The sequence below is a fragment of the Paroedura picta genome, chromosome 13, assembly GCF_049243985.1.
Source record: "Paroedura picta isolate Pp20150507F chromosome 13, Ppicta_v3.0, whole genome shotgun sequence".
NCBI classification, from domain to species: Eukaryota; Metazoa; Chordata; class Lepidosauria; order Squamata; family Gekkonidae; genus Paroedura; species Paroedura picta.
In genome coordinates this window covers 19,903,742-19,924,473 of record NC_135381.1, presented here as the reverse complement: position 1 = coordinate 19,924,473, position 20,732 = coordinate 19,903,742, and the positions used below count along the sequence as shown (strand labels likewise).

General features: G+C 43.3%; 1 long non-coding RNA gene across 1 annotated transcript; it reads left to right on the top strand.

Annotated features, from left to right (window-relative positions):
• Positions 1-7,387: 7,387 nt before the first annotated feature.
• Positions 7,388-18,998, top strand: LOC143822576 (uncharacterized). Its single transcript, XR_013226190.1, has 5 exons — positions 7,388-7,472; positions 13,941-14,129; positions 14,918-15,026; positions 17,226-17,355; positions 18,857-18,998. It is a non-coding gene; the product is annotated as an uncharacterized LOC143822576 (long non-coding RNA).
• The last annotated feature ends 1,734 nt before the right edge of the window (positions 18,999-20,732 follow it).

Sequence of the window (20,732 nt, the reverse complement as noted above, 5' to 3'; positions counted from 1 at the left end):
CTGGCTCAGCAGATTAGAAGCCACCACTCTTAAAATGCTACACTAAGCTGGAGGATGGGAAATGGGTGCAGGTGTGGTATGTAAATTAATCTTGGCTAGTGGGGTTCCATGGGTGAGACAGGGAGAAAGGAGCACTTAAAGGGATGATAAGATTAGTACATTCTTAGCTACACCATTGACCTGCAAATAAGTATTGCCTCTAGGGATAACTATCAGCTGAGGACTCCTGCAGACTGACAGTGATATCATCTGAGGAATCAAGGCATCTCCTAGAAAGCATGGCATCTGGCTGGAGAGTACACTTTTCAGTGTGAGTACAGACTTTCCTGGTCAGCCTATGGCGAAACTAATACACATTTGTCAATTTCCAGTGCCAAGATGCAATTGCAGAGCAATCTACTAGCAAGATGCTAATGAAAGGTGTTTACAGGCAAATTCCCCTCAAAGAAAGGAAGGGTCTGGCTGCTAACAGTGTATCAGAACTCCAAAGTATCTGAGGGGGTACTTGGGAAATAAATGACATAGGGTTATGGAATAACCTCAAGGGAGTTTGGGATTCTCTAAGGGAGAACAAACTAGAAGGCCCAAGAAGAGCTCAGATTCAGTGACGGGGTTTTTATTTTCCTGAAGCAAATGGTGGGGAAATATCAAAGGGATGGAGTGGATCAATTCTAGAGGTTGAATCATATTTCTTTCAATGAAGAACGATAAAACAGAACTGCATTTATTGTATTTGTTTGGAGAACATACCAGCTACATTCTCCAAAATTGATCGAAATGCCTCATGAACAGCAAGAATAAATTGGAAACCTAAAAAACATATCCTGAAATAACTGAAACCAATAAATGTATAAGCAACAGAGTAAGAGAAAAAATGCTATAGAAAGAATGCAGCACACAAACAAGTCCTTTATAAACCACAACAAGGGCAACATTACAGTTGACAAACTTAATATATATAACTTTCAAAGCACTAAATTCAGGGTAAATCATCGCAAAGTAGCTAACTATGTGCCTATGGAAAATTTTAAGAACTCTTCTCAATTGGCACATTAAATGTAACAGACAGAATGTCAGGTGAATCACTGAGAGGAGGACATTCCGTAGCCCCGGTAGCATGATTGAAAGGTCTTGTCTCCGGTTTTCCAAAGGTGGGGGCTCTCTGACACCAACTTTATCTGACAGAAATGTTCATGCAGGACTAGGTAGGCTGTAAATATAAATCTCAAGTTCTACAGTTGCTGTTTTGAGAGAAAACATCTGAAGACACATACTATCTAGTAAATTCTTAAGGTGTTATCAAGTTAGTCTGTTGTACAGAAAACAAAGCAACCCAAAGTGTCCCACAGTCACACAGATTAGCAATTTTTATGGCAGAAACTCCAGCAGAATCTCCAACCCACGAGGCCATCAATATGCTGTAGTTGTTTTAATGTTTTCACCACTGTTCTACTGTTCTATTATATTGTTCTGTCTGTTATCACTGTATTGTTATTGTTTACAGCTACTGAGTCATCTGTATTGTTCCCTGTTTTATATAAACTACACTGAGCTTCAGGGAAAGGCAGTATATAAATATAATAAATATAATTTTGTTGGTGTTGTTAGGTGCGAAGTCGTGTTTGATCCATCGTGACCCCATGGACAATGATCCACCAGGCCTTCCTGTCCTCTACCATTCCCCAGAGTCCATTTAAGTTTGCAAATATAATAAATAATAAATAAATAGATGAGAGTTTCTGACCAAATGAGTTCTAATTCTAGTATTAGAATGGGTTCTAAACTAGTATTTAAGTTGTGCCTCATGCTCCTTGTTTTTAATAAGCATTATCAAATGCTCTCAAAACCTTACAAACAAGGGAGAGGTCAGAACACCAGAGGAAAATAAAATGAACTCAGTCAATCTTACATTCAAGCAGTGACACCCTCTCTTCTTACTAGATGCTAGACTATAGAAAGTCAGCTGATTGAGCTCATCAGTTATAAGCGAGGCCTCAATTTTTGCACTCTTCTGCAAAAGACAAGAAAGAAGAAAGATTGTGTAGTCGACCACTCCATAAGATTTATTGAGAAATTAAACTGTCCTGAGGCCCAAACTGAAGAAGTTCTAAGGTTGTTGTGCTGTTCCTTGGTGATTTTTATTCAGTGGTGTCTCATTCCATCCATCATGGCACATAGCTGCAGTAACCTGGGGAAGAAAAACATCTTTCAAGGGAAAGACCAGGAGATTTCATCATTGAAGAACTTGTGCCATGAAGAGCTAGCCATTTCTTTTGAGGACTTTCGAAGCTTTCTGCAGCTGCAGGTTATCAAAATGGTGCTTTGCCTTTAAGTCTAAATCAGATTGCGAGGAATTACAAAAGGACCTCACGAGCAGGCAATGAATTCAACCGCTTATAAGTCTTTGGTTGAGGCCAGAGTCAAGAACAACTTGGGCATCCTCCAGCCAATGTTGTACCATCAGATGAACCCCCAACCTGTGGTGATTGGCTGAAGATCAGGGAGGATGGGGGACTATGCCACTGTCTTGTGTTAGGCTTTTAAGGGGTTGATTAGTTTTATTGAGTTTTTAGTGGGGGGTTAACTGTTTTATATGTAAACCACCACATGTCCTGGAAAAGTGGTGGGATATAAGTCCGATGGATGGATGCACAACAAGCAGAAATCTCCCTAAATTTATTTATACTTCTGTATTACACCCTCCATCTACTTCCCACCCCCAAAGGCAAGATTTTCCCTCCATTTTTCTTTCTCTTGTGTAACTGAGCCCACCTTACTTACCTATTTTCTCATTTCCTGAGGCTCTCACTGGCCTATCCTGTCACACTATAATATTTTGGCTGTTTATTCAACCCAGGAACCTGAATGAAAGAATGGGTACCCTCTTTAACTAATACAGCTGTAATGATACTCAAGACGTTTTTATATTCCAAATTAACAAAATATTTTATGTAACATGGAGCAGAAAGTTCAGGTGAAATCAGAGGTAAAAATCCTGAAGTAACTCAATATAGATAACTCTGCGATAAAACCAGTACATATATAGACTTTAGTTCTCATATTTCAGGCTGATGAGAGTTTATTAAGCTATTCACTTAAAACCTTTCTGCTGAGTGGCTTTTGGTGCAGTGTTTTCCAAGCACTCCAGCACACTTAGAATTCTCTGGTTCTTGATTTCCAGAAGGCTGGTATACTTTTTCCAGTGCTCAAACCCTTTCTCTTGAAACACTAGAACTCATGTTGCATTTTTAACTGACTTTTATGTTTTCTACAGGCAGTTTCTAACCATACCAGATCAAGGAATCTCTAGAGAACTAACTCTCTGCTTGACAGGGTAGGGAAATTCCTTCTCTTTCTAGAAGATCTGTCTCCCTTCATTGGCCTGATTGGAAGTTTCCATCTAACTATCCACTCATCCTTGCCAACTTCCCACAGTTCTCCTGTCTGTCTTAAACTGCTCTCAGTCAGGGCTGAATTCTAATAGAATCAGTACTTGATTCTTCTCACTTAAGGTTGAAATTAGACTGAATGTTTTTCAGCATCTAGTTCAGTAGGCTTTCTCTTCTCCACTGATTGTAGCCAATCAGAACTCTTTGAACTCTCAAGGTTCTCTGGCTCTGCAAAGAATTAACCTTTTACAGTCCTTTATCAGTTTACACAGCACTTCTAAGCCATTAAAAAGTGTAAACCATCACAATCTGCCAGTCAGTTGCTACCATGTGAGCCAGCTTGAGAGTGTGTGGTAAGAACACGTAGGAAAAGGAGACAGAAGGTAGTATGGTCAAACCTATGCAGCTTCTTTTCTCCTTTACATTTATGCTTTGCAGATGCAAAGATGTACTGATGCTGGACTGATGGATTTATTTTGATAGCTTTTATGATTGCCATTTAGTCTCACTATTATCAGTACAATGCTCTTATTTGATGTATTTAACACTAGAACTTAAGCCCGCTGTACCCAAAATACAGCGGGCGCTAGCAGACCTCCTTGCAGCCCCCCCCCCCTGTCTCTCCCGCCCCACTCTCTGCCGTGAAGCCCTCTCCCCCGCCCGGCTCCCGCCTCCCGCCCTAGGATCCTGGCTTCATTGCAGAGAAAGGAACTCCTCTCCCGGCCAGCCCCCTCTCCCATGAGGCGCCAGCTCCAGCAGCGGGCTCAGAGAAGGCCCAGAGCATCCAGGACACACTAGGCATGCTCTGAGCATGGAACTCAAGCCTCTTCTGCCTGGCCCCCTCCCCCCCCCCCCCGAGGCGCCGGCTTCAGTGGCGGGCTCAGAGCAGGCCAGGCACATTTTTTTAGCCTTTTGGAATTCTGACACAGGGTGTTCAACCACAAAATGGCTGCTGATATTAACAGCGCTGCCATGCCAGGCTGCATCTACTTGGCCAGGTTGTTGTGCTGAAGTGGGAGGAGGGAGGTACAAGAGCTAGAGACCAGAGTCCAGTCTGTGAGGTCATGAGCCTGAGAGACAGTTCACACAGCAAGTGGGGTAGGGAGCAGAGTCAAGCTGAGCTGGGGTCAAGAGCCAGAGAAACAGTCAAAGCCAAACCATGGTCAGAAGCCAGGGATGTAATCAGAAACCAAGCTGTAGGTCTACAGCCAGGAGTGTAGTCAGAAACCAAAAGCAAAAAGTCTGGAGCTGGGAGCGTAGTCAAGAGTCAGGCTGAAGGCAGGAACCAGGAGTCAGTCAAGCAGAACTTTGCCGTAACAAACCAGAACAAGGAGTTGTCTGGGAAGACAGGCAGGGAATGCATGCATTGCACCCACATGGTCCTCCTGGAATACACAGAGCAGAGTGGAACAGCCCTCAGCAAGAGTGCTTGCAGTTGTACCTACCCCTCATCAGAGGATGGAGGTACAGCTGGTTCCCATCTACCTTGACAGTGAGCTGACAGGTGTGCCAATATTCTGACAGCTATCAAGAGAGATCTCCTTAGTTGATGCTGCCATTCAAGGCTTGCCAGAGTCTTGGCCTGGGGCCACGCATGCTGCTCCTCCAGCAAGTCTTCAGTGCTGGTGAGCAGTTTGTCCTGGGGTTTCACATAGTAGGGCTGGGTCTCAGCCTGCCTAATACCAGGCTGCTTATCCTCCAGGAGATCACACTAGCCAGTCTATACTAGCCAGATATAAACCAAGGGACCACTGTGACAGTGCCCGTGAAGCTCAGCTAGTTCCTAGCCAGAACAGCCTTCCAGAACAGCAACCCAGTGGAAACTCACAGGTAAATTCAAGGGCCAACCCATCCCAGCCTTCTTCAGACTCCCTCTCCTCAGCCACAGGAGACTGGATGTTCCAGAACCAGTGTTTTCAGCTGCATTAATAATGCTCTTTCACAAAGGTTGGCGAACACTTCACACTTCTGCTCACCAGATTAAGTCATCCAGCCATTATTATCATAACACTTTTTTGAAGAGCTGAAAACATTTCCCTTTAATTAGCTGAATACCTCTAATTTAGCTTGTTTTGGGGGTCCTTCAGATCTATCTTGGCACTGAGCTGTTGAAGAACTTTCAACATTCACCGCTAATGAGAAAACAAGATAGGCCTGTGCAGCTTGGCATTAAACAAGAGCCTGGCCGATTCAGGAGTGGCTCTGGGTAGTGCCCTAGCAACAAGCCAAGAGAGTGGTTGGCACCCACTTCTGACAATGCAATGATTGGTTTCTTGTTACCCCAAATCTTTATCTAACTCAGCCTTTTTCAACCTTTTGACCATTGAGGAGCCGTCTGAAGTAAATTTTCAGGCTCTGAGGACCTGCTGAAGTGATGTCAGCTGGCCATGCCTCCCTGTCACATCCCCGGATGTGACATAACAATCCTTTGCCCTCCTCTTGTTCTCTTCACCTGCCTTTACTACTACTATGGTGGCTCTGCCTCATGTAGGACAGAAAGAAGGGCAGGAGCTGAGAAAACAGCCCAGACTCCCTCCCCATACCATGCCACAACTAACTCTCCCCCTTTGATTATTACACCCATGGCCTACCCACCAAGCCCTCTGGGCAAAGGCAGCCAGTTCCCTAGCTTGTGACCAAGTCCATTAAGACAGGAGGGGAAAGGCCATGGACCCCTGGCTGGGAATCCCTGATCTCACCCATGGAAGGCAGTCACAACAGATGTAGCTGCATTGCATTGCAATGCGATACACACAGAGGGGCAATTATTACTAACAGTCAAGAGGATTTCTTCTTTGGAATAGCTCAGAATTTTCTAGCTGCTGCAACAAGACGCCAGCACACCTAAACCACAGGCCAAATCCCAACTCGGCATGATTGTTTTGCACAAGACTAGAAACAGGTAGTTGGTCTGATGAGGAAGCTTTAATGATCTGAGTCATCATTTGTTTAACTGGGGGGGAGCAGGTGCACGGGGGGAGGAATCAGGATATGAACCCTAAGAATTTTCGCTGAATACCTGCTGAGGATGATTCATGGCATATCATGAAAACAAATCTGCTAGCAAGACACAATGAGCACTTGCATTTGTACAGTGTTCTCTTGGAATGGGGAGGGGGGAACCAATGTCAAAGGAATGAAGCAATAAAAAAGGAAAGCAAACACTCCAGGACCCTCTGCTATGATGTGTGTTAGTTTACCTCTTAGAAAAGCACACCAAAGTGTTCCCTAACTGCGAGGAATTAACTATCTCAAAATAGAGCACATGCCTTTGTTTATGTCTGGAAGCAACCTGATTGCTAAAACATCTTCTCTTCACAAAGTAGTTTGATCCATAACCTTTATTGCCGCATTGTAATAGTAAGGAGATCAGGAGGGAAACATCAGAACCAGCTGTTAGGCTCTATAATAAAATTGTCTTTATTGTGTCTTCAGTGTAGAAATTGGGTTTCAGAAAGAATGTCCACATCATTTGTTTCAAGCTGAAAGAATCTGCTCCTTCTCAGTGATTTACTAAGGAAGCTGTGAAATCACACATTTGTTTTATATTAATAATGGATACCATTAGCCTATTCAGAAGCCAGCAACACTGAGATTGGATGTGTCGTAAGGGATGGTTAACAAACAAAATGCCTCCAGCCCATCTCTTTGGAGCACCTAAGTATGGCTAACTGGCTTCCAGATCTATGAGGAACCCATATTCTTGATGCACCAACAGAGAGGAAATGTGTAGCTTATAAAACTACACTAGGCAGTTTCACAGCTATGGATGGTAGCTGGAAATGCTGTAGGACTGGTGTGTTTGAAAACAGCAGCCTCTCATGGAATGGATCCACATCTTGCTGAAGCCACTGTGGCTGATGAAGGGTCCGTTGTTTTCATGTACTCAGAGGTGGTGGGACCGAGTTTCCTGATGCACCATTGGAGAGGAGGCGCCTGCTCATTTGTGATAAGGATGCAATAATCACCCTAACAGAGGATAACAGTTAAGGACATCCTTGGTAACTGTCCTTGGAGCAGGATTACAGAATGAAACAATCCTCTCTGATCCAGCAGTGGAAAATTTGCTCTCCAAAAGGCATTGTGAGTACAGTAACTCAATTGTTATCAATTAGACAAACGCTGCCTCTGACTCAACCCACTGATTAAACTTTGTTAGGAAAGTGTTCTTTTGATCTGAGTGATTAACATGGTTATCATTGAATTTGAAGTATCAATTGAACCACTGAGGGGCTCATTGCATTATTTTGCTTTTAAAAATATTTTTAACTAGCAGCTCTGGGGGCGGGCAGCAGGAATTGATCCCTGTTGTATGGACTATGCAGAAGGGGGAATTAGACCTCCTAAATTAATTTTTACTGTAAAGAAATCATGACTTTGAGGGGATTTCCGCACCTGTTAAATGTAGCATAATGCCAGTCAAATGTAGGCATTACATTCCAGCCACTCTGCGTGATGTTGCCCACATCCAGCATCTTTTGTTAAGAGCCACCAGGCTGAAACCTACTTCTTCTTCTTTATCCTTTAAGTCTTGTCTACTCACCGTCTACTGTGCAGCTGGTCATTGTCTCTCTCTGGTCCCTGATCCAGTGGGGTTCTCTTCTTGCTGGGAGAGATCTGGGGCATTTCCAGCAAGAAAGTTTCCCTCTCCTCGGGATGTTATTGGATTTTTCAGATTGCTTGTTATCAGAGCTGAAGTCCAGAAGAGATCACAAGCCTCTGATGCTTTTAAAGACTCAAGGTGCTCACACTAGCCCCGTCAGCTCAACATCTGTGTCTACTTCCCAGTGGGCCAGTTGGGCATGCAACACCACCAGCAAGCACCTTTTCACAAGGCATGATAGCACCTTCCACAATTTAGAATTTACACAAAAATCAATCCTGTGTCTTCCTGTCAACTATTAGACAGTATTCATTGATAAATGAGTAAATCTTTTGTCTATGAATCAAATAATTAGGAAAGTCTTATGTAAACCATGACAGGAAACAAAAGTTATAATAGTATCAAAAACGATTAAGGCTTATGAGTTGCTGGGATCCTATACAGGCTGTATATTTATTTATTCGGTTTTTGTTTTTTTTTAGGACATGGTGAGCTATATCTAGACTGAAGGAAAAAAAATCCTGCATGTTTGATTTAGATTAAACTCAATTTACGTGTTCTAAAGTCTCTTAATGTAAGGTGACTGGAGCATATAATTAAGAAGATAAATCTCCCTTGAAACGTTAAAGCAATTAGTTATTCTTAGATGCAAAGAAGGCATTCTGTTAGATTGAAAAAACACACTGAAGCATTCTAGACTTATTTACCCTGCATTACTTCCCAGTGGAGACCTAAAATGGCATACATCATTCTCCTCTCTTTAATTTTCTCTTCACAACAGCCCTGTGAGGGAGGTTCGGCTGAGAGAGTATAACTGGCTCAGTGTCAGCCAGCAAACTTCCATGGCATGAACCCAGGGCTCCCAGATCCTAGTCTGACTCTCTAACCATAATGCCACACTGGTTCTTACCCTCTTAGATTTTGTTTGGGGTCTTGGCATGTTTCATTTATACCGTTTCTACTGATGCAGCACAATCCACTAACCAACTGCAAAACAAATCATCCACAAACCTGTCAATGCTGACCACTTTTGCCACTGCTGTTTCTCTTATCCAGGGGTAGTCAAACTGCGGCCCTCCAGATGTCCATGGACTACAATTCCCAGAAGCCCCTGCCAGCATTTGCTGGCAGGGGCTTCTGGGAATTGTAGTCCATGGACTTCTGGAGGGCCGCAGTTTGACTACCCCTGCTCTTATCCATAGATGAAGGTATAATAGTGAAGGGCAGTGTGAATATTCATGGGGTATTTAAGATTTGTCTCTATGCCATTTTTGTTGTGCTGATGGGCACTCAACTGGAAACATGTAGCACAGAAGACAAACTCCTCAGTATGAAATCCATTCCAAGAAATATATAGGAAAGTGGATATGTACCTTGGGTCACATTTATCTGGAGATAGACAGGCTCATAAATGTTTAAAAGAAACAAATTACAGGATAAGTTATTACATGGTTATACATAATCTTTTAAAACTGTACCAGAGGCTTGTAGGACAAAAAATTATTTGGTCAGACGAAACTGCCGTGGTCAATATTAGAGGTGGGCACAAACCTGGAAAATTGAAGTTCGTTGAATTTATGGGTCATCATGGGTCGGTGGGAAGTCATGAACCCCGAACTTGCACGGGCACACACACGCACACATGTTCACAAACCTTTGGGCCGTTACCTGTGATACACATGCACGCATGAAGTCATGTTTCCATCTGCATTGGAACATTTATGAAGTGGGGTAATGAGCAAGAATAAATGTAGGGTTTAATGGAGCGTTAGAAATATATGAGTATAATGAACTCAAAATATCCTCACCTCTCAGGTTCATAAAGTCATTGATATCCAGAGAGTTCAGAAGTCACTGAAATTAGTCCAGCTACAATTGTTCCCCTGGTGCTTGCACAAGGACAAGACAAATAAATGATCCATATAATTCAAGGGGGGGGGAATGCTATTTTTAAAAAAAATGGAACTCTTACTTTCTGCTTTATTGTCTTTATATGAAAAGGTCATCCTGTAAGAACAAAATACCACTGCATATGCAGGAGGTGTCAGAATCTGCTCTTGGCTTTTAAGGTCACATTGGAGAGCTAGAACTAATTAGAAGGGGGGAGCAGTGCTGTACTTTTGAATTAAAAAGTAGAGATGGGTTTGTCTTTCCCCAAATGTAAATGTTTAATGCAGTTTTCATGAGCAGGGGGGGGATCAATATAAACCCAATGAAGTTCAGAGTTTCTATTTATAGGAGTGCCATAAAGCAATCTGGAGTGTTCAACTGCATTCATTTGAACTCCAGTGACATTTGAAAATGCAATAAGAGAAATAAATCAAAGTTAAATAAAAATGCATCATTAAAACCAATTACTTTTAAAGCCCAAAATACATACTCTATAAATCCGAGCAGAGACACAGAGTGACTGCCATCTCTCTGGGCAGAACATTCTCATCAGGCTGTCACAGTATTGGGCCCATTTTTCAGCATCTAACCTTCCCTTCCGACATGGCAATGGCTTTCTTATTGGTCTGAAGACATGGGTGTCAGGGGGAAGAAATGAGAAAAAAAATCATGGAATCGTTACAGGAATCTAGGAATTCCAGAAACAAGCACCCCGTTCTTAATCCTGGCTCCCAAATGCACTTTCCATATAGAGTTTTTCATGGGCTTAAGAGCCAGGCTGCTTTTTTCTGAAGCCAAGAAATTCTAAAGTAGCTCTTTAAAATCCATGCTGAGAAATTCAGCCTTAGGGGGAAACAGCCTTATAGATGTTATCGGTCTCCAGGTGATAACTGGCTGTCTCTCGCTATTACAATTATCAAAATCAATTCCCCTGGAGAAAATGGCTGCTTTGGAAGGTGGACCCTCCCCTCCACAAATCTGAACTTTTCAGGCTCTACTTCCCAAGTCTCCAGATTCCCCCAGCCCAGAGCTGCAACCCTATCTGTTTGGTTGGACAATGGGGAAGGTGCTTGTTTCTCATTGACGGTTAACGCACTGCAAACTTCACTGCCCCAGCTCCTGTGCAGGAGCTCAAATCGGGGGCGGATGAGACGCACCAGGCCAAATGCTCCCCCATGTGGGTGCAGGAAGAGGTGGGGACAACCTGCCAAGACTAAAACTCCAGCCTGCAGCCTGGCATGAAACATCCAGTGCGTAAACGGTCATAGTCTCCCACCAAAACAGAAAAAAACCAAAAACAAAAAACGGTGCTAGGGACAGATATTCAGAGAGTGCTTGTTACAGAGCTCAGTATTTGAGAATGTAGCTTCCCAAAGCCCAGATCCTAGGCTTTGTGTTGAAATGTCTTTATCGTTGTTCTTGGAAGAGAGGGAAGAGAGAAAAGTTCTCTTTTTATAAATGGAAAAAACCCTACTTATAAACCAGTTTATTCCTTTGCAAGCAAGATGGGCTGACATTTTTAAATTATTTTTTATCCCTGAAGACTTTCTATTCATATCTATGGCCACCATCTGATAAAGACCATTCCTCCCAGACAGCAGTTTTATTTTTGCCAGATGCTATTAAAACACTGCTTGATCCCAAGCTAGGGGGACTATTTTCTTTAAAGATGAGATTCCTTCTGCATCAGTAAACTTCTTTCCCGCCCAGTTAATGGTCTGTCTCTCTTCCTAGGGTATTTCTCCTGAGGTGGCCCATGGTTACAGGCTCTGGCTACAGTTGTGCAGCAGGCAGGGCAAAGGAATGGGAGAGGCTTCCAGCTACTCAGGCCTCCCAGAAACCCTGACCTGGGCCTAGTCTGCACACAATAGGTAATGGACTTTCAATGCACTTTAGAAGTAGATTTTCCTGTTCTGCACTGGAAAATCCAGCTGCCAAAGCACACTGAAAGTGCATTATCCTTTGTATGCAGACTAGGCCCTGGAAGCCTTGATAGGGGCCAGGAAACTTGCCTGCTATGGAAAAGAGGCTGCCAAGTTTGTATGGCCTATCCTCTTCCAGCCCTACCAGTCCAATCCTATGGTGGATTTACTCCAGTCTTAATGGGCAAATGCTGGAGTAGCTGCACACACCATTAGCCTGTTAGGCCTAATGACACATGGACAGAAACCTCAACCTTCCACTAGTGATGCATGAAGCCCTTCTCTCTTGTGGGATAGGAATCTAACCTGACAGAAGAAATAAAATAATGTAAAATGTTTTTAGCACTGTTTCTAGTGCAGCCTGTCAATCATCCCCCTTCTCTATTTTTCCCCAAAGAATGGCGAGGGCTTGATTACCTTACCTTAGGTCAGGGGTAGTCAAACTGCGGCCCTCCAGATGTCCATGACTACAATTCCCAGGAGCCCCTGCCAGCATTCGCTGGCAGGAGCTCCTGGGAATTGTAGACCATGGACATCTGGAGGGCCGCAGTTTGACTAGCCCTGCCTTAGGTAAAGCTTAGGGTTGCTAATTTCCAAAGGAGACCTGTAGGTCTCCTGGAATTGTAACTGATCTCCAAACTCCAGAGATCAGTTTCCTTGGAGAAAATGGCTGCTTTCAACAGTTGGCTCTATGGCACTAAAGCTCATGGAGGTCCCTTCCCTCCTCAAACCCTGTCCTTCCCCCAGGTCTATCTGCAGATCCCCAGGAGTTTCCTAACCTCAGCAACTCTAAAGCATTCAAAAACAGAGAGTACACTGTAATAGGAGCACATCAGACAAGGAAAACCACGTAATTGTGCGAATAAAGTCTGAATAGATCATTACCGAACCTTGTTTTTGGTTGAAATTCTTATCTTCTTATATGTTGCCACATTATAGTTCATCACGGAAAAAAGGATGGTTCAAAATGAGTACAACAACAGAAAAAAAGAACCTATCCTAGGCTACAATAAACAATTTCACAATGAATGCAACTAAACATGTCTAATCTCTTCTTTTAATTGAACAACCAAAACGGCCTCCAGATTATAACCATTTTCAAGTGAGTTTTCATCAGTGGTTGTTTTTCAACTTAATGTTTGCTAATGAAGTCCTTCAATAGGATCAATTCTTCTTGGCAGGATTTAAATAATATATATGTGGCTTTTGGCTCACGGGTACAAGGCAGTCTAGTCAAAACCTGTGAGCCAAAGGCCACATTATAGTTCATAGCATGGATGATAAAGGAAAATAATCCAGAAGAAGAAAAGCAAGACAGACAGACCAGCCATGCCATTTTGGATCTGAAGCGATCTTCCTCGGTTTTGTAGGCAGCAAGCTTGCCACTTTGAAAACCGAAGGAGGGAGGACTCTTGAGGTCCAAAATGGCATGGCTGGTCTGTCTGTCTCGTTTTTCTTCACCTAGATTATTTTCCTATATTGTTTTGCTTTACCTGGATTGCTTTTTATTGTTTTTATCATCCGTGCTATGAAGTTTAACATAGCAACATATAAGATAAAAATTTAAAGTAAAAACAAGATTGAGAAATTATCCAGGCTTTATTTGCACCAATACACAGTTTTCCTTGTCTGATGTAACCCTAGTAAGGCAGCAAATCAACTGTGGGCAGAGTTTACCATTCAGTTCAATGCCCTGGATCCAAAAGAGGGAAAGGGCCACAACATGGCCCTGGCTCTCCTGCCTGCTGGGTTCAATTATTGTTTTCCTCCATTTTCCATTCACAAGAAAGTACAGTTTAGGGCAAGATCCTAGTCATTTTCTCAGTTTGAAACAAGTCAACACTCCTTTACAGCAAACTTGTCAAATGCATCCTATTTTTCTGCAACGGGGAAAAATACCCCTCAGTGAAAAAAATAAGACCTCTGGAAACCACAGTGGAAGAAAATACATCTGCACTGGAGGAGGGAGATTGGATGCTGTCTGAATTAGCCTTAAACTTGGGCTTTGGGTTGTCACTTTTGGCTTTTGCAAGGGAGTTGTAGACCCCTGGCAAATGTTTCCACGGGGAGAGTCAGTCTGGCCCCCCACTCCGTCTTGCTATCTGTCCTTTACCTATCTGTGCATTCCTTTTCCAGTTCTCCCAGGGCTCACCCACCCTTCCCTGTCTGACCATGTACATCTGGGAGTGGGTAACTGGTGGACTGCTAGAGAGGTCAGCAGTTTAGTCAGCAGCACAGGTCCCCACCAAAAGATCCGAGCCTTGTCAGCCTCCCCACTTCAGGAAATGTTGACCGGCATGACACAAGACTCCTCTGATTTACCAGGTAACTGAAACTTTTCTTTTAAAAACACAGAAGCTATCATTAGTGTTGTGACATGCTGGCCCTTTGCAAAGCAACCAAAATGCTGTGGTCCTTGATTTGTCCCAATTCTCCCCACTTCTTCTTGATCCAAATAAAGGCCATTATTTCCTATCCATTTTAACACAGGCATACACATTTCCCCCAGGATTCAGGGCAGAAAAACCTGAACTGGCGTTTTTATATCAGGCTGCGTGTTATCTAGCCCAACCAGGCGCATTTGTGTCAACCAGCAGATTGCATTTTGGCTGCACTGATTCAGTAATTATTTATGTTCAGAGCACTCAGACATGCACGTTAAATACCGAGATTCATTCCATCTCCATAGTATTTTTTTTAGCACATATGGAAAGAAATGTTTGTGATGCAGGAAATCGCTATTACTTAAAAATATGCAGTAGGAAGAATGACCTGTTAGCAGAGTTCAAAAGAAAATGAAAAGCTCCAAAGAGGAACAGATGGGAGATGCTTTGTGCAAATTTCTAATATTCCGGGGTGGGGTGGGAGGGCTGACAGGCCCATCTAACGGATATTGCTTACAGGTGGATCAGGATTATGCCCTCTGCCTCTAAGGCTGAATGAGAGCTCTCTCCCAACAGAGTCACATTAGGATGAAGAGTTTTTCCAATTTCATTCCTGCTAAGACAAAGAAACTGAAGGAAAAGAGATTATATAAGGAAATGACAGATGCTGGTCAATGATCGTAAATAAATAATCTATCTATCTATAAAGTAATGCCTCTGTATTTCAAGTCAGACAGGGGAAAATGGAATGAGAAACGGAGAAGGAGAAGGAGAAGGAGAAGGAGAAGGAGAAGGAGAGAGAGAGAAATACACACTGGAGAAGTTGTACCTGGAGCAGGTAATAATTTGCCTGTTTTGTTCTTTTCCTGGCCCCACTGTTTCCTGCCTCTGTCTGACATGTGATTGTTCTTTTCTTTTTGGGGGGGGGGGCTGCAATTTTAATTTATGCTGCTTTATAAAGGACCAGAGAAACTGGTGAGCCTACAGTAATACTTTCCATCATTTAAAGGGCAGAATTATCTAGGACTCAGTTACAGAAGCATTTTCAATGTCAGGGCTCAGACACAGAAGAGATTAAATAAAAGATGGTGTCCCTAAGCATGTGCAGGGTGCTTTGTCCCACCAAGTAAGCAAATATACATTGGGGTTAAGTAAGGTGGATTCATATCAGAGGGTGCATTGTCCATGGGGGTTTGATCTCTCATTTTAGAACATAAGGTCAGAACTAAAAACACCGGAGATGGGAACAAGAACAAATTGCTAATTTCTGGCATAACTTCAAAGATACAAATGTTGTTGAGGAAAGAAAACATAACCAGTTTAGAGTACTTTTAGCATAGGAGACCAGTTCCAGTTTAATTTATTAACCACAGCAGATCCCATCTCTTGCATTTCCTAACCTGCAACATATTAACCTAGATCTTTGTTTTACAAAATTTACATTAATTCTGCTCTTTGAACAAGACCCAAATTAACACGCTGCAGGTTATTCAAGGCAAAAGATAAGATCTGCTGTAGTTATATATATATAAGAATGGTTTAAAATGTGATTATGGCAAATCAGGAAAGATGCAAAGGCTTTGGACAGCACCACTTAAGACTGCACATCAAGGAATTCCATGCCTGAATTCTCCCGTATTCAAAACAACATTTCCTGCATGTAAAAAGCATCATGGGGAAAGAGACTAGGAATTCATCATGATGTGCTAGCTTTCAAAATGTGGAGAGCTTTTGGAGGAGGCCTGGAGGGTTAGTCATGTAATCCCTCACTGTTGCACCATGCAATAATTTAGAGGGCACCACAATCAGAAGCTAATTTAACAAAACATCTTTCTCTCATTCACTGTCCCTCCTCCTTCATGCCCAGTCTGAAAAATGGAATAGCAGCTTCCTGCTTCACCAGCTAGTTGTGAGGCCATCCTATGTAAAGGTTTTCAGTAGTTTTATTTACCTCACAGTAACCCTGTGTGGCAGGTGAGGTTGCAAAAGAATGACTAGCCCAAGGTTTGTGGCTTTACAGGGGAAGAGGGAATTTGAACCCAGGTCTCCCTGGTACAAAAGGCTTAATGAAAAAGGGAACCCTACATTGTTGGGAATGGTAGAGGACAGGAAGGCCTGGAGGATCATTGTCCATGGGGTCGCAATGGGTCGGACACGACTTCGCACATAACAACAACAACAACATTGTTAAAGATGGCATAGAGTCCCTTGATGTGCAGTCCGTAAAGCAGTACACACCCAACTGATTAGCATTTTTTGCCTTTTTCCTGACTCAATCTTCCTACCCACCATTGAGGAAAGCTTTGGATTTTGGGTGTTGCATCATCCTTTCTGGTTTGTAGGCCATTCCCACTTCTTTCAGTTCCAAAAAGCAACAGTAAAAAAAATAACCATGCACACACACACTCACACACAAGCAAAGCTGGCAAAACAAGCCAATATTTACAACTGCAGCATAAACAAAAAGAAACCTCTTGCAAGGTGCTCCCCGGAAAACGAGCCACTGCTGTCATCAGAATTATTTGTCTTTTTGCATCCGTTCCAACAGTCTGGATTTTACCAAAGTAAATATAATTTCCCGTCACTGCAGATCTTTGCTTAGCAGCTTCTCAGATCACCCACACAAATCTTAAAAATAGTTCCCAAAGGCAACGTTTACTGCCGCCCGCCGAAGAGGGGCTGCACCACTGTCTTATTCTCTCCAGTCCTCCCAATTTCACATTAGCAAAAGCTAGACATAGCAAAAAGCTTTGCAGAGCTGTTTATACTCAACTTCTTATAAAAATCCTGCAAAACAATCCTAGATCTGCTCAGAAAAAAAAAGGCCCAGGCCTGCAAGCTTTAAATCCTGCCCTTCCTTAGGGTGGGGTACCTGGTTGTCAAGATCCCGTTCTCTACTTCACATGTTCTTGACATGTTGTCTGTATTGGGGCTCATCTATATTCATGATGATGTATTAATCTCTTGTTATGCTTTATGATGCATTAATCTCTGCTGATGCTTTGGTCTATATGTATTGCTTCTGTTTGCTTGCCAGGTTTTATGTCTGTGATTACCCTGAGGCCGAGCCTTTCCTTTCTGATGCCTGCAGGGGAATGTGCTGTAAGTTTCCATTTTGAGCCTCCTGGTTATCTCTCTGACCTTGGACTCCTGGGACCGCAATTTTGGTATGTCCTGGGGAGTGTCGTTGCTTTTACAGGCTTGTAGTAGGGGAACTGGGTTTTGCATGCCAAAGGAGATGTGGTGGATGGGCTTTATTGTGGTCGTACAAGTAAACAAACTTGCGTAGACTTTAGTTTCAGCAAAAAATGTCATGCACCTGTTTAATTTCATTCTTTATTAATTAATAAAGAGAATTCACCAGAGAGTCTGTTTATTGAGAATTTGACTGGACATTGATAGGGGTTCTCCTTTCTCTTGTTTTAAGCTCATAAAACCCCTGTGAGGTTTTATGAGATGCACTGGGTCACATTTTCCAGCAAGTTTTGGGTGAGAATGGGGATGTAAACTGCATATGCAAGAATAAATTAGATATGATGCAGAAGATCCACAAGCACATTTCTTGCTTTTTAAAAACAGGCGCAACTGTCTCCTAGTTTGATCAGAACTGTGGCAGTAGTGCTTCCCCACTTTTGTTGCTTCTACAGTTGCCAGTTCTGGATTGGGAAACACCTGGAGACTTTGGGATTGGAGCCAGGAATGGGCAGGATCTGAGGCAGGGAGGGACTTTCATTCTCTCCAGGGGAACTGATCTCTGCCACCTGGAGATGAACCATAAAACCTGGGGATCCCCAGGTCCCACCCACCCCCCAGGGGTTGCCACCTCTAGTGACTGTTTTCCCAATCTAATTCCACTCCTCTGCTGTTGCTGGGGTCCCCAAAGGAACAAATGCAGCAGGCTGAGCAACATCTTCCAAGGAACTTTTAGACTAGTCAAACACTGCAGGAGGAAAGGCAGAGGTGGAATTGTCATAATGGCAACACAACAGGGCCTTTTTCCGGTGAGTTGATCATCTGCCCTGACTCCAATGGAAAGAAGATGCCCAGCTGGCCCAAGCAGGCAGGTTGACTGGCTTTTTTCCCTTCCCTCTGTCTTTTAGTGGGGCTTTTCCAGGGTCATTTTTCCTCCCAGCCCACCCTTGAGAAATAGGGTTCAATCAATGGTGAGCTCAACATCAAGTCAAGAATGGAACCCAGGAGCAAGAGTTAGGGGGGTGCCCCAAATAAATGTTCTTTAGGAAGGAACAATCAACTGTCTTACTGGTTTCTCTTGAAGAGAAAGATTCCCCTGGTGAATTTGTGCCTGTTCAGTTTTGTAGGACTCCTTGTTTTGAAGGAAACAAACAAGGTTCTTAACATATCGTGTTTATGATGTTTCCTTGTAGCAGTGATGACACCTCCATGTATTTATGGCTTGATTTCCACCCTCATAAACAGAAGTCTCTGTTTATAGCATCCCAGGAGGACTGTAACTACACATGCCTGTATATCAAACCTGTAGCCACACTACAAAATACAAGCACACAAACATGCACAAGTGACCCAAAAGGGCAATGGTGGTATCAGCACTTCCAGAGGTATCTCGTAGGGAATCATTTAATGCACCAAGTGACATTCTTGTCCTGGTGAGACTTTCCAAATACACTCTGCATTTTCTTCCTCTGCCAGGAACCCCCAGATTCATTTGTCTCATCTCATGTGGAGTGACAATGAAGGTGAAGCATGCCAATTACTTCTTCTGAGCATGGTTTATTGTAGATGGCTGGGGTTCTGTTGATATTATTCACATACACAAATTAACATAATTACTTGTTTGCCTGCTTAATTAGCTGATTTGTGTGTGAATATTCAGTTGTAATTGCCACCCTGATTTGGGAATAAAGAAATTGCTAAGTTAACTGAGAGGCAGCATGTCTGTGATCCTTCTGAATGAACTGATTGACTTGTGTTTGCACTTTCAGGAAAGGATGAAGCCAACAAATCCGCAATGCAGTGAGAACCTGTATGTTTAAACTAAGTGGGGCAACAGGGAGACTGCACACACATGCACATCCCAAATCAAAGTCTCTTCCCACATGACATTTCATTTACAATAGTGAATAATAGTGGAGGGTCCTTCTGGATAGCCAAGAGTACACATTTCTCATAAAAATTAGGGAAAATGCACTCTCAGATGCCCCAGGGGGAAAGAGAACTGACTCCGTGGTAGAGCTTGAAGATAGGGGAAATGGTACGGGGGAGGGGGTGAAACGCATCGGAGTGGAAAGTGGCATCCCATGCAGATTTAAACAGAGTGGAATACTGCAGGTAAACCAAGGTTAGCCCAATCTCATCAACTCTCGAAAGCTAAGCAGGGTCTCCTCTGGCTAGTGTTTGGAAGGGAAATCCCCAAGGAATACCAGGATCGTGATGCAGAGGCAGACAATGGCAAACCCCCGCTGGACTTCTCTTGCCTTGAAAACCCTAAAAGGTAACGGTATCCCCTGTGCAAGCACCGAGTCATGTCTGACCCTTGGGGTGACGCCCTCTAGCATTTTCATGGCAGACTCAATACGGGGTGGTTTGCCAGTGCCTTCCCCAGTCGTTTACTCCCCAGCAAGCTGGGTACTCATTTGACCAACCTCGTAAGGATGGAAGGCTGAGTCAACCTTGAGCCAGCTGCTGTGATTGAACTCCCAGCCTCATGGGCAGAGCTTTCAGACTGCATGTCTGCTGCCTTACCACTCTGCGCCACCAGAGGCTCCTATTGAAAACCCTACAGCAGGGGTAGTCAACCTGTGGTCCTCCAGATGTTCATGGACTGCAATTCCCATGAGCCCCTGCCAGCAAATGCTGGCAGGGGCTCATGGGAATTGTAGTCCATGAACATCTGGAGGACCACAGGTTGACTACCCCTGCCCTACAGGGTCGCTATAAGCCAGTTATGACCTAATGGCACTTTCCACTACATACCAGAGGAGGGGAAATCCTGCATGCATTGGTCATGTGTGTATAAAAGCAACTGGCCTGCAGTATGCTGTGCTCCAGGGCCATAACAGAGAATGGCCAACATAGGCCAGTTGAGAGATGGGAAGCAGACTTTGTGCTGGAGATATCAACTTGTAATAGAGAGACAGACAGGATTAAAAAAAAAGTAGGTCCTGAACAGGGAGACAAATAAGGCAGAGCAACATGACAGAAGGAACAGAAATAGGGATGGAAGAAGGAACCAGAAGTGGAGCAGAGACAGGCAAGGAGGCACAGCAGGAGGTCCAAATGGTAGAGAACAACAGGAAGCCAAGGGCATATCTTTAACCTTTTCACACCACTGAAAGCCCCAGCCAGCCATTACTTAAGCCAAAATGTAATTCACTCAGAATGAATTAGTTCCCCTTTAAAAACCAAAGCAGAAGGGTTACATTTAAAAACTGACAAGAGGAAGTAAATTCACATTTGGGGCTGACAATCTGTCATTGGCTTATCATTCTGATTATATTTGGTTGGGATCACAGAACTGGAAGTTGTAGTCAGCAATGCCAAAGTTACAATATGATTGTATGGATAT